Raw genomic sequence first — 12,879 nt, 5'->3', positions numbered from 1 at the left:
AGTGACAGACGCAAAAGGATAGTAAATCCTATTCCAGTATGATCAAGAACCGACAGATGATTAGCCATGCAGTGATAGCGCATTGGACCATTTTCACAGAGAGGATGGGATGTAGCCATTGACAACGGTGATGCCCTACATAAAGACAGCAGGAAAGCAGAGGTTCAGAGGAACGAAAGCATCTCTATACTCTTATCTGAGACTCTCACCAATGAATTACATAAGTATCTCTATCCTATTTTAATTATCTTTTAGTACATTATAATCTCTTAATACATTTGAATCCGCTTGACTGAGATTTACAAGGTGACCATAGCTTGCTTCAAGTCGACAATCTCCGTGAGATCGACCCTTACTCACGTAAGGTTTATTACTTGGACGACCCAGTGCACTTGCTGGTCAGTTGTGCGAAGTTGTGACAAAGAATTAAGATTATGAATGTGCATATAAAGTTTTCAGCGCCCTTACCAAGGAATGGAACCGTCACGATTTCTGCGCACCAAGTTTTTGGCGCCGTTGCTGGGGATTGTTCGAGTTTGGACAACTGACGGTTCATCTTGTTGCTCAGATTAGGTAATTTTATTTTAATTTTAAGCTTTTTATTTCTTATTTTCGAAAAATACAAAAAATTTTCCTCTCTTTCTTTTTTCCTAATTATATTTCAAAAAAAATAAAAAAAAGTTTAATAAAATAATAAAACCAAAAATATTTTGTGTTTCTTGTTTGAGTCTAGAGTCAAGTTTTAAGTTTGGTGTCAATTGCATCTTTTTAATTTTCTAAAAATTATTTTCGAAAATTTATGCATTGCATTCTTCATGATCTTCAAGTTGTTCTTGGCCAGTTTTCTTGTTTGATCTTCATATTTTTTGTTTTGTGTCTTTTCTTGTTTTTCATATGCATTTTCAATTTGTTAGTGTCTAAAGTTTGATAATTTCTAGGTTTGGTGTCTTGTATATTTTTCTTTTCTTGAAAATTTTTCAAAAATAAGTTCTTGATGTTCATCTTGACATTCAAAGTATTCTTGGTGTTCATCTTGACATTCATAGTGTTCTTGCATGCATCACATGTTTTGATCCAAAATTTTCATGCATGGAGTCTTTTTGATGTTTTTCTCTTTCATCATTAAAAATTCAAAAATAAAAAAATATCTTTCCCTTTTTCACTCATAAATTTGAAAATTTGAGTTGACTTTTTCAAAACTTTTTAAAATTTAGTTGTTTCTTATGAGTCAAGTCAAATTTTCAATTTAAAAATTTTATCTTTTTCAATTCTTTTTCTATCTTTTTCAAATCTTTTTCAAAAATCAAATCTTTCTCATTTTTCCTTTCATAATTTCGAAAATTCCAAAATGATTTTCAAAAATCTTTTTCTTATTTTTATTCCATATTTTCGAATTCAATGTAACAATTAATGTGATTGATTCAAAAATATTAAGTTTGTTACTTGCCTAGTAAGAAAGGTTCAATTTTTAAACTTTAAAATCAAATCTTTTTGTTCTTGATAGTCAAGTAATCAACTTTAATTTTCAAAATCATATCTTTTTAATTTTTCAATCATATCTTTTTGATTGCTAATTTCAAATTCATTTTCAAAATCAAATCTTTTTAAATTTCTTTTTCAAATCTTTTTCAAAATAAATTTCAATCACATCTTTTTCAAAATCAATTTAAAATCTTTTCTAACTTCTTATCTTTTCAAATTTGATTTTCAAATCTTTTTCAATTAACCACTTAACTTTTTGTTTGATTCCTATCTTTTTCAAAACTACCTAACTAACTAACTCTCTCTAATTTTCGAAAATTACCTTCCCCTTTTTCAAAAATCTTTTTAATTAACTAATTGTTTTTTAATTTTAAAATATTTTTATTTTATTTTGTTTACTTTTTGAATTATTCTTCTCCCTACCTCCTTCTATTTATTTATTTAATTTCTAACACCCCTCTTCATCTAAGATTCGAACCTACTCCTCACCCTTGTGTTTGGATTCTCCTTCTTATATTCTTCTCTTCTTATACTTGCATAAGGAATCTCTATACTGTGACATAGAGGATTCCATATTTTCTTTTCTGTTTTCTTCTTTTTCATATGAGCAGGAACAAGGATAAGAACATTCTTGTTGAAGCTGATCCTGAACCTGAAAGAACTCTAAAGAGGAAGCTAAGGGAAGCTAAAGCAAACTCTCTGGAGAAAATCTTACTGAAAATTTCGAAAAAGAAGGAGATATGGCCAAAAATAACAACAATGCAAGGAAGATGCTTAGTAACTTTACTGCACCCAATTCCAATTTACATGGAAGAAGCATCTCAATTCCTGCCATTGGAGCAAACAACTTTGAGCTTAAACCTCAATTAGTTTCTCTGATGCAACAGAACTGCAAGTTTCATGGACTTCCATCAGAAGATCCTTTTCAGTTCTTAACTGAATTCTTGCAGATCTGTGATACTGTTAAGACCAATGGGGTTGATCCCGAGGTCTACAGGCTTATGCTTTTCCCGTTTGCTGTAAGAGACAGAGCTAGGTATGGTTGGACTCTCAACCTAAAGATAGCCTGAACTCTTGGGATAAGCTGGTCAAGGCTTTCTTAGCCAAGTTCTTTCCTCCTCAAAAGCTTAGTAAGCTTAGAGTGGATGTCCAAACCTTCAACAGAAGGAAGGTGAATCCCTCTATGAAGCTTGGAGAGATACAAGGAACTGACCAAAAAGTGTCCTTCTACATGCTTTCAGAATGGACCATCCTGGATATATTCTATGATGGTCTGTCTGAGCTATCAAAGATGTCACTGGACCATTCTGCAGGTGGATCTATTCACCTAAAGAAAACGCCTGCAGAAGCTCAAGAACTCATTGACATGGTTGCAATAACCAGTTCATGTACACTTTTGAAAGGAATCCTGTGAATAATGGACACCTATGAGGAAGGGAGTTCTTGAAATTGATACTCCGAATGCCATATTGGCTCAGAACAAAATATTGACTCAGCAAGTCAATATGATCTCTCAGAGTCTGAATGGATTGAAGGAATCATCCAACAGTACTAAAGAGGCATCTTCTGAAGAAGAAGCTTATGATCCTGAGAACCCTGCAATAGCAGAGGTGAATTACATGGGTGAACCTACGGAAACCCCTATAATTCCTCATAGAGAAATCATCCAAATTTTCATGGAAGGATCAACAAAAGCCTCAACAAGGCTTTAACAATGGTGGAAGAAACAGGTTTAGCAATAGCAAGCCTTTTCCATCATCCACTCAGCAAAAGACAGAGAATCCTGAGCAGGATCCATCTAACTTAGCAAATATAGTCTCTGATCTATATAAGGCCACTTTAAGTTTCATGAATTAAACAAGGTCCTCCATTATAAATCTGGAGGCACAAGTGGGCCAACTGAGTAAAAGGGTCACTGAAACTCCTCCTAGTACTCTCCCAAGCAATACAGAAGAAAATCCAAAGAGAGAGTGCAAAGCCATTGATTTAATCACCATGGCCGAACCTACAAGGGAGGGAGAGGATGTGAATCCCAGTGAGGAAGACCTCCTGGGACGTCCAGTGATCAATAAGGAGTTTCCCTCTGAGGAACCAAAGGAATCTGAGGCTCATCTAGAGACCATAGAGATTCTATTGAACCTCTTATGCTATTCATGAGCTCTGATGAGTATTCTTCTTCTGAAGAGAATGAAGATGTCATTGAAGAGCAAGTTGCCAAGTACCTTGGTGCAATCATGAAGCTGAATGCCAAATTATTTGGTAATGAGACTTGGGAAGATGAACCTCCCTTGCTCACCAATGAACTGAGTGATCTGGATCAACTGACATTGCCTCAGAAGAAACATGATCCTGGAAAGTTCTTAATACATTGTACCATAGGCACCATGACCTTTGAGAAGGCTCTGTGTGACCTTGGGTCAGGGATAAACCTCATGCCACTCTCTGTAATGGAGAAACTGGGAATCTTTGAGGTGCAAGCTGCTAGAATCTCATTAGAGATGGCAGACAACTCAAGAAAACAGGGTTATGGACTAGTAGAGGATGTGTTAGTAAAGGTTGAAGGCCTTTACATCCCTGCTATTTTATAATCCTAGACACTGGGAAGGATGAGGATGAATCCATCATCCTTGGAAGACCCTTCCTAGCCACAGCAAGAGCTGTGATTGATGTGGACAGAGGAGAATTGATCCTTCAACTGAATGAGGACAACCTTGTGTTTAAAACTCAGGAACTCCTTCTGTAACCATGGAGAGGAAGCATGAAAAGCTTCTCTCACTGCAGAGTCAATCAAAGCCCCCACAGTCAAACTTTAAGTTTGGTGTTGGGAGGCCACAACCAAACTCTAAGTTTGGTGTTGAACTCCCATATCCAAACTCTAAGTTTGGTGTTGGGAAGTCCAACAATGCTCTGAACATCGGTGAGGCTCCATGAGAGCTCACTGTCAAGCTATTGACATTAAAGAAGCACTTGTTGGGAGGCAACCCAATGTTATTTAATCAATTTTATTTTATTTTATTTTCTCTTTATTATTTCGTGTTTTATTAGGTTGATGATCATGTGGAGTCACAAAAACTACTGAAAAATCAAAAACAGAATGAAAAACAGCATTGAAAATAGCACACCCTAGAGGAAGAGCTTACTGGCGTTTAAACGCCAGTAAGTAGCATCTGGCTGGCGTTTAATGCCAGAACAGAGCATGAAACTGGCGTTAAACGCCAGAAATGAGCAGCGGTCTGGTGTTTAAATGCCAGGATTGCACCCAGAGGAAAGCTGGCGTTAAACGCCAGAAACAAGCTCCATTTGGGCATTTAACGCCAGAAACAAGCATGGAAGTGGCGTTAAACGCCAGAATTGCACAATAAGGGCGTTTTTCACGCCTAATTGAGGCAGGGATATTAAGTCCTTGGCCCCACTTGATCTGTGGGCCCCACAGGATCCCCACCTAACCTATTTCTCCTCTTCACACCTTTTCATAACTCTCTTCCCCAAATGCCCTTCACAATCACTTCAATCACTCTTTCCCATCACCCCCTCACCACTCACATCCATCTTCTCTTCCCCAAAAATCCCACCTACCTTCAAATTCAAAATATTTCCCTCCCAAACCCAACCCTAATGGCCGAAACTTAACCCTCTCCCCCTCCTATATAAACCCCTCATTCCTTCTTCATTTTCACACAACACAATCCTAACTTCTCACCTTGGCCGAAAATACCTCACCATCCATCTCCTCCATTTTTTTCTTCTTCTACTTCTTTCTTTCTTCTTTTGCTCGGGGACGAGCAAACATTTTAAGTTTGGTGTGGTAAAAGCATTGCTTTTTGTTTTTCCATAACCATTAATGGCACCTAAGGCCAGAGAAACCTCTAGAAAGAGGAAAGGGAAGGCAATTACTTCCACCTCTGAGTCATGAGAGATGGAGAGATTCATCTCAAAGGTCCATCAAGACCACTTCTATGAAGTTGTGGCTAAGAAGAAAGTGATCCCTGAGGTTCCTTTCAAGCTCAAAAGGAATGAGTATCCGGAGATCCGACATGAGATTCAAAGAAGAGGTTGGGAAGTTCTCACCAACCCATTCAACAAGTCGGGATCCTAATGGTTCAAGAGTTCTATGCAAACGCTTGGATCACAAGGAACCATTATCATAGTGTGAACCCAAATCCAAAGCATTGGCTTACTATGGTTCGGGGGAAATACTTAGATTTCAGTCTGGAAAATATAACGCTGGCGTTCAACTTGCAAATGATGGAAGAAAACGCACGCCCCTACACAAGAAGGGTCAACTTTGATCAAAGGTTGGACCTGGTCCTCATAGACATATGTGAGGAAGGAGCTCAATGGAAAAATGACTCAAGAGGCAAGCCGGTTCAACTAAGAAGGCATGACCTCAAACCAGTGGCTAGGGGATGGCTAGAGTTCATTCAACGCTCAATCATTCCTACTAGTAACCGGTCTGAAGTTACTATAGACTGGGCCATCATGATCCATAGTATCATGATTGGAGAGGAGGTGGAAGTTCATGAGATTATACCTCAAGAACTCTACAAGGTGGCTGACAAGTCCTCTACTTGGGCAAGGTTAGTCTTTCCTCACCTCATTTGCCACCTCTGCAATTCGGCTGGAATTGACATAGAGGGAGATATCCTTACTGAAGAGGATAAGCCCATCACTAAGAAAAAGATGGAGCAAACAAGAGATCATGGACCTCAACATGAGCATGAGGAGATTCCTCACCATGAAATCCCTGAGATGCCTCAAGGGATGCACTTCCTCCACAAAACTATTGGGAACAAATTAACACCTCCTTAGGAGAATTAAGTTCCAACATGGGACAACTAAGGGTGGAGCACCAAGAGCACTCAATCATCCTCCATGAAATTAGAGAAGATCAAAGAGCTATGAGGGAGGAGCAAGAAAGACAAGGAAGAGACATAGAGGAGTCAAGAGCACCATTGGTTCTTCAAGAAGAGGAAGACGCCACCCTCACTAAGGTGGACTCATTCCTTAATCTCCTTGTCTATTTATTTTGTTTTTTCGATTTTTGAGCTTTATATTTATTTATATTTGTGTCTTATTACATGATCATTAGTGTCTAAGTGTCTATGCCTTAAAGTTATGAATATGAATCCATCACCTCTCTTGAATGAAAAATGTTTTAATTACAAAAGAACAAGAAGTACATGGTTTCGAATTCATCCTTGAAACTAGTTTAATTATTTTGATGTGGTGGCAATACTTTTTGTTTTCTAAATGAATGCTTGAACAGTGCATATGTCTTCTGAAGTTGTTGTTTATGAATGTTAAATATGTTGGCTCTTGAAAGAATGATGAAAAGGAGACATGTTATTTGATAATCTGAAAAATCATAAAAATGATTCTTGAAACAAGAAAAACCAGTGAATACAAAAGCTTGCAGAAAAAATAATATACGAAAAAAAAAGAAAAAAAAGAGAAAAAGAACAAGCAAGCAGAAAAAGCCAAAAGCTCTTAAAACCAAAAGGCAAGAGCAAAAAGCCAATAGCCCTTAAAACCAAAAGGCAAGGGTAATAAAAAGGATCCAAGGCTTTGAGCATCAGTGGATAGGAGGGCCTAAAGGAATAAAATCCTGGCCTAAGCGGCTAAACCAAGCTGTCCTAACCATGTGTTTGCGGCGTGAAGGTGTCAAGTGAAAACTTGAGACTGAGCGGTTAAAGTCAAGGTCCAAAGCAAAAAGAAGAGTGTGCTTAAGAACACTGGACACCTCTAATTGGGGACTTTAGCAAAGCTGAGTCACAATTTGAAAAGGTTCACCCAGTTATGTGTCTGTGGCATTTATGTATCTGGTGGTAATACTGGAAAACAAAGTGCTTAGGGCCACGGCCAAGACTCATAAAGTAGATGTGTTCAAGAATCAACATATGAACTAGGAGAATCAATAACACTATCTGAACTCTGAGTTCCTATAGATGCCAATCATTCTGAACTTCAATGGATAAATGAGATGCCAAAACTATTCAAGAGGCAAAAAGCTACAAGTCCCGCTCATCTGATTGGAGTAAGTTTCATTGATATTTTGGAATTCATAGTATATTCTCTTCTTTTTATCCTATTGATTTTCAGTTGCTTGGGGACAAGCAACAATTTAAGTTTGGTGTTGTGATGAGCAGATAATTTATACGCTTTTTGGCATTGTTTTTACATAGTTTTCAGTATAATTTAGTTAGTTTTTAGTATATTTTTATTAGTTTTTGGTTAAAATTCACATTTCTGGACTTTACTATGACTTTGTGTGTTTTTCTGTGATTTCATGTATTTTCTGGCTGAAATTGAGGGACTTGAGCAAAAATTAGATTCAGAGGTTGAAGAAGGACTGCAGATGCTGTTGGATTCTGACCTCCCTGCACTCAAAGTGGATTTTCTGGAGCTACAGAACTCCAAATGGCCGCTCTCAATTGCGTTGGAAAGTCGACATCCAGGACTTTCCAGAAATATATAATAGTCCATACATTGCCCAAGTTTAGATGATGCAAACCGGCGTTGAACGCCAGTTCCATGCTGCATTCTGGAGTTAAACGCCAGAAACAGGTTGCAAAGTGGAGTTAAACGCCAGAAACAGGTTACAAATTGGCGTTCAACTCCAAGAAACCTTTACACGTGTAAAGCTCAATGCTCAGCCCAAGCACACACCAAGTGGGCCCCAGAAATGGATTTCTGCATCATTTACTCATCTCTGTAAACCCTAGTAACTAGTTTAGTATAAATAGAACTTTTTAATATTGTATTTACATCTTTAGTTTCATCTTTAGATCATGTTGGGGGCTGGCCATTCGGCCATGCCTGAACCTTTATCACTTATGTATTTTCAACGGTAGAGTTTCTACACACCATAGATTAAGGTGTGGAGCTCTGCTGTTCCTTATGAATTAATACAAAGTACTACTGTTTTTCTATTCAATTCAAGCTTATTCCGCTTCTAAGATATTCATTCGCACCCAAGAACATGATGAATGTGATGATTATGTGACGCTCATCATCATTCTCACTTATGAACGCGTGCCTGACAAACACTTCGTTCTACATGCAAACAAGCTAGAATGAGTATCTCTTAGATATCTAATACAGGGGACCGAGTCCGAGATATTAGAATCTTTGTGGTATAAGTTAGAACCCATGGATGGCCATTCTTGAGATCAGAAAGTCTAAACCTTGTCTGTGGTATTCCGAGTAGGATCTAGGAAGGGATGGCTGTGACGAGCTTCAAACTCGTGAGTGCTGGGAGTAGTGACAGACGCAAAAGGATAGTAAATCCTATTCCAGTATGATCGAGAACCGACAGATGATTAGCCATGCAGTGACAGCGCATTGGACCATTTTCACAGAGAGGATGGGATGTAGCCATTGACAACGATGATGCCCTACATAAAGCTTGCCATGGAAAGGAGTAGGAATGGTTGGATGAAACAGCAGGAAAGCAGAGGTTCAGAGGAACGAAAGCATCTCTATACTCTTATCTGAAACTCTCACCAATGAATTACATAAGTATCTCTATCCTATTTTAATTATCTTTTAGTACACTATAATCTCTTAATACATTTGAATCCGCCTGACTGAGATTTACAAGGTGACCATAGCTTGCTTCAAGCGACAATCTCCGTGGGATCGACCCTTACTCACATAAGGTTTATTACTTGGACGACCCAGTGCACTTGCTGGTTAGTTGTGCGAAGTTGTGACAAAGAATAAGATTATGAACGTGCGTATAAAGTTTTCAGCGCGTTACCAAGGAATGGAACCGTCACATTTCTCGCACCAATCCGGTCGTTCTCTCTAGAAATTGCCTTAGAATTCACATCATTGATTAGGAAGTCTTTTGTGGTTTTGAGAGTTGGTGCAAGAATTCAAACTAACAAAAGTAAACAACAATTAATTGAAATAAAAGCCTTGGCCAAGGGTGAGTATTGGAAGTTCCATCATTGTAGCTTCCTTAATTGTGATAAGAATTGATTATTGCTCTACTTAGTTAACCCCCTAATAATGGAGGAAAGTCAAGTGAAAGTAACTAACTTGAGTCACAAGTCCTAGTTTCACCCTAGGGAAGTCTAGCTTTAGTGACTCCAAGTCAATTAGCAATTTTCAATTCCTAATCAACAATTGATATCCACTACTCAAGTGTCTCCAATAACTCAACCCCTAAGCCAAGTAAGAAAATCTACTCCATAGCTAAGGTTGTTATTTTCACAAACAATTGGTGGGCAATTATGGAAGACATGATGTAATTGAGAGAAAAGAGTTGAATTAAAGCTATCTAATCCAAGCAATCATCAAAAATCAAGCAATTGAATGAAATTCCTCAATGCATTAATCAAAACTCAAAGTAACAAGGTCACAAATCTAGATCTAAGTGAATGAATCAAGAGAACACTAATTAAGAGTAGAAGAAAGTAGATCTACAACTTGTATCAAAGTAAAAGTTAATTAGCAATGGATCTCACCAAGAAATCAAAGGAGAATTGCAATGGAGAGAGTAAAATCCTAGAGAGAAGTTAGAGTTTCTCTCTCTAAAAAAATGTAACTAACTACCCAAAATATTAGAATTATGACTAATTATCCCAACCCCCTAATCCTTGGTCTTCATATGCTTTTCCCTCCAAAATCCTACCCCAAAAAGGGCCTGGGACTGCCTGAAATTGCTGGTCATGTTTTCTTCTTAAAAAATCACGTGCGCCATCGGTGCGTACGCGCACAGTACGCGTACGCGTCCCTGGGGTTTTTCACGACCTACGCGCAGGCTTCAAGCATATAAGCGCGCTGCCAGCGGGCTCAGAGGGCGCATATCCGTGCGTACGCGTACAGTGCGCGTGCGGCCCATGCTCAAACTCCAAAACTCTAATTTATTCCATGCTCCTTCCATTCATGCATGCTTCCTTCACTCCTCTCAGCCATTTTTACCTATAACTTCTGAAACCACTTAACAAACGGATCACGGCATCGAATGGTAATAGAGGAGGATTAAAGTATATCAATTCTGATGCAAAAGAAGCATGTTTTCATCTATGAAGCAAAGTGGGGAAAGGAACACAAAATCACGCAATTTTATATGAATAAGTGTGGAAGATCATTGATAAAACCCTTAAAATCTATATATGATAAACCCTAAAAACGGGGTTTATCACCAAGCCAGTGAAAAGATTGAGAAAAATTTTAACATTACCGGAACACTAGTTTCCTGAATGTCAAATTTTGATTGAAAAAGTTTATACCCTTCATCAGTAGGTGATGGTAGGATTTCTGGATCGGTCCAAAGAAGTCCACCATTGGTAGAACCAATTTGGAAAAACATAATTTGATTTTCTTTTAAAATAGATTAACCATGAATGTCTGTACTGAGTATTTTGAAACCAAAATACTTTAGTCAGGCTTCCATGTAGTCCAATAATTAAAACCTATTGGGTCATAATTTTGAGAAAACTTTTGGATTTTGTTTAGATTGTTCCCAAATTGCTTTGGGGTTAAAATTTGAGGATTTGATTGTTGAATGGGTTATAAAGTCAAGATTAGTTTTGTCCTTGTAATGTTTAATAGATACTGAGTTGGTATCTATTAAAATGAATTCATAAAATTGGCGGGTTTTATTGGGTGCAAATGGCTTGAAATGGAATCCAGTAGGAAAGATTTTTGGGATGACTTTTTTGGTGAGTTATCCCAAAATTCAGGCTCCATTTGGATAATGTTTGAGTATTTGTTTGTAGATATTAATTGGTTTGGTTTTTTGTGTTTTGGTAGTAATTGTGGATGTTTGCGTGTTAGGACTATGTTCTTTTCTCTTGTTTCTGTACTACAGTTTTTTGGTTGGCTATTGGGATATTAGTTCAGCTAAGTTAATTTCTTCATCTGACTCACTGCAAATGTCAGCCCAAGATTTTTTGTTAAGTTTGGTGAGGCCTTGGTCTTGTAAGGCCAAGAGGGTTTCGATTGGAAGGCGTAGTCTGCCTTAGTCTACTTGGCTTGATTGATTGCTGGTTCATGGATTATTGGGCTGGATTTTTAGAGGGTTGTTGGGTAGATTGTTGGGTAGATGACCCAGTTGGGATGCTTGACCCTGATTTTCTGGTTGCCCTGCTATGCTAGGCAATGTCTCTGCTCTTACTGAGGCTAATGTTGCCTTTTTAGGCATCGTCTCTGTGCTTGTCTCCCTGCAATATTCACGTGTGAGAAAGTCAGGGAGAGAGTTTGAGTGCCCTTGATGTGCTCAATATCAAAATAAAAATGCTTATATAGCTTGCACCTGGCAAACACTTGTTTATGCAAGATTTTAACGTCATTTTGTAAACTTCTTTAGCTGATTTGCAATCACTCGACTAAAAACTTTTGATTGAGTAAGTCAGATTGAAATTTTGTGATGCATAAAATAATGGCTAAATTTTCTTTTTTATAGTGGAATAGCTTTGTTGAGTACTATTCAATTTTGATGTAAATGCAATGATACATTCTTTATCATGCAATTTTTTTTTAAGATACCACCATATCCTAAATTAGATGCATCTGTTTCAACACTTTTGAATGCATGAGGAACAGGTAGGTAAAGGCAAGGAAGATTTCGAACTTTGGTTTTAAGAAATCTGATGAATCAGAATGTTTGTCCGTCCATGGCGGAGGATTTTTCTTAAGCCTATCATGAAGAGGCTTAATGAGATTGTTAAGATTTGGGATGAAGTCTGAGACATAATTAAGACATCCTAGGAACTCAGGAGTTGAGGTTTGTCAAGGATATAGTCTGGGAACTTTTCTGCAAACAAAATTGATTTTTGATTGGGGTTATTGTTCCTTGGAAATCATATAACCAAGAAAACGAATTTTTGTTTGGAAAAGGACAATTTCGATTTTGAAACCGCAAGTCCATTTTTCTGGATGATGTACATAAAAGTTTTAACATGTTTAAATGTTCTTGTAAAGTTTGAGAGAAGATTAAAACATCATTATGTAAACATTCAAAGTTTGAATATGGGTTAAAAATATCGTTCATTATTTTGAAATTCCGATGGGACATTTCAGACCCGCATTACATCCTTCATATTGACCAAATGGACTGTAAATGCAGTTTTGTATCTATCAGATTCTCAATCTGAATTGCCAAACCGGATTTCATATCAGCTTTTAAAGATATTTGCTGAATTTAACCTATTGAGTAAATCCTTTTTGTTTGGGATAGGTAACAATCCACTGTAAAGCTTGATTCAACAGTTTGTAATTGATGACAAGCCTGGGAGTTCCTCGTTCTATCTCAGCTTGCTTATGACATAAAAAGCGAGCAAGGCCAAGGACTTTACTAGGACGAATTAATCCTTTATTCAAAGGTCATTAATCTTTTTTGAAATGCTGCAAGCTGCCATTCATTAAAGCGGGCTGTAGGAGATTCTT

At 37.6% G+C, this 12,879-nt stretch overlaps 1 non-coding gene across 1 annotated transcript; it reads right to left on the bottom strand.

Annotated features, from left to right (window-relative positions):
* Positions 1-2,614: 2,614 nt before the first annotated feature.
* LOC112788138 (small nucleolar RNA R71) lies at positions 2,615-2,719 on the bottom strand. The gene has a single exon (XR_003195517.1). It is a non-coding gene; the product is annotated as a small nucleolar RNA R71 (small nucleolar RNA).
* Positions 2,720-12,879: the final 10,160 nt, after the last annotated feature.

Source organism: Arachis hypogaea, chromosome 20 (assembly GCF_003086295.3).
Source record: "Arachis hypogaea cultivar Tifrunner chromosome 20, arahy.Tifrunner.gnm2.J5K5, whole genome shotgun sequence".
NCBI lineage: Eukaryota > Viridiplantae > Streptophyta > Magnoliopsida > Fabales > Fabaceae > Arachis > Arachis hypogaea.
The sequence above is the reverse complement of the archived record's forward strand: the minus strand, read 5'-3'. Positions and strand labels throughout refer to the sequence as shown.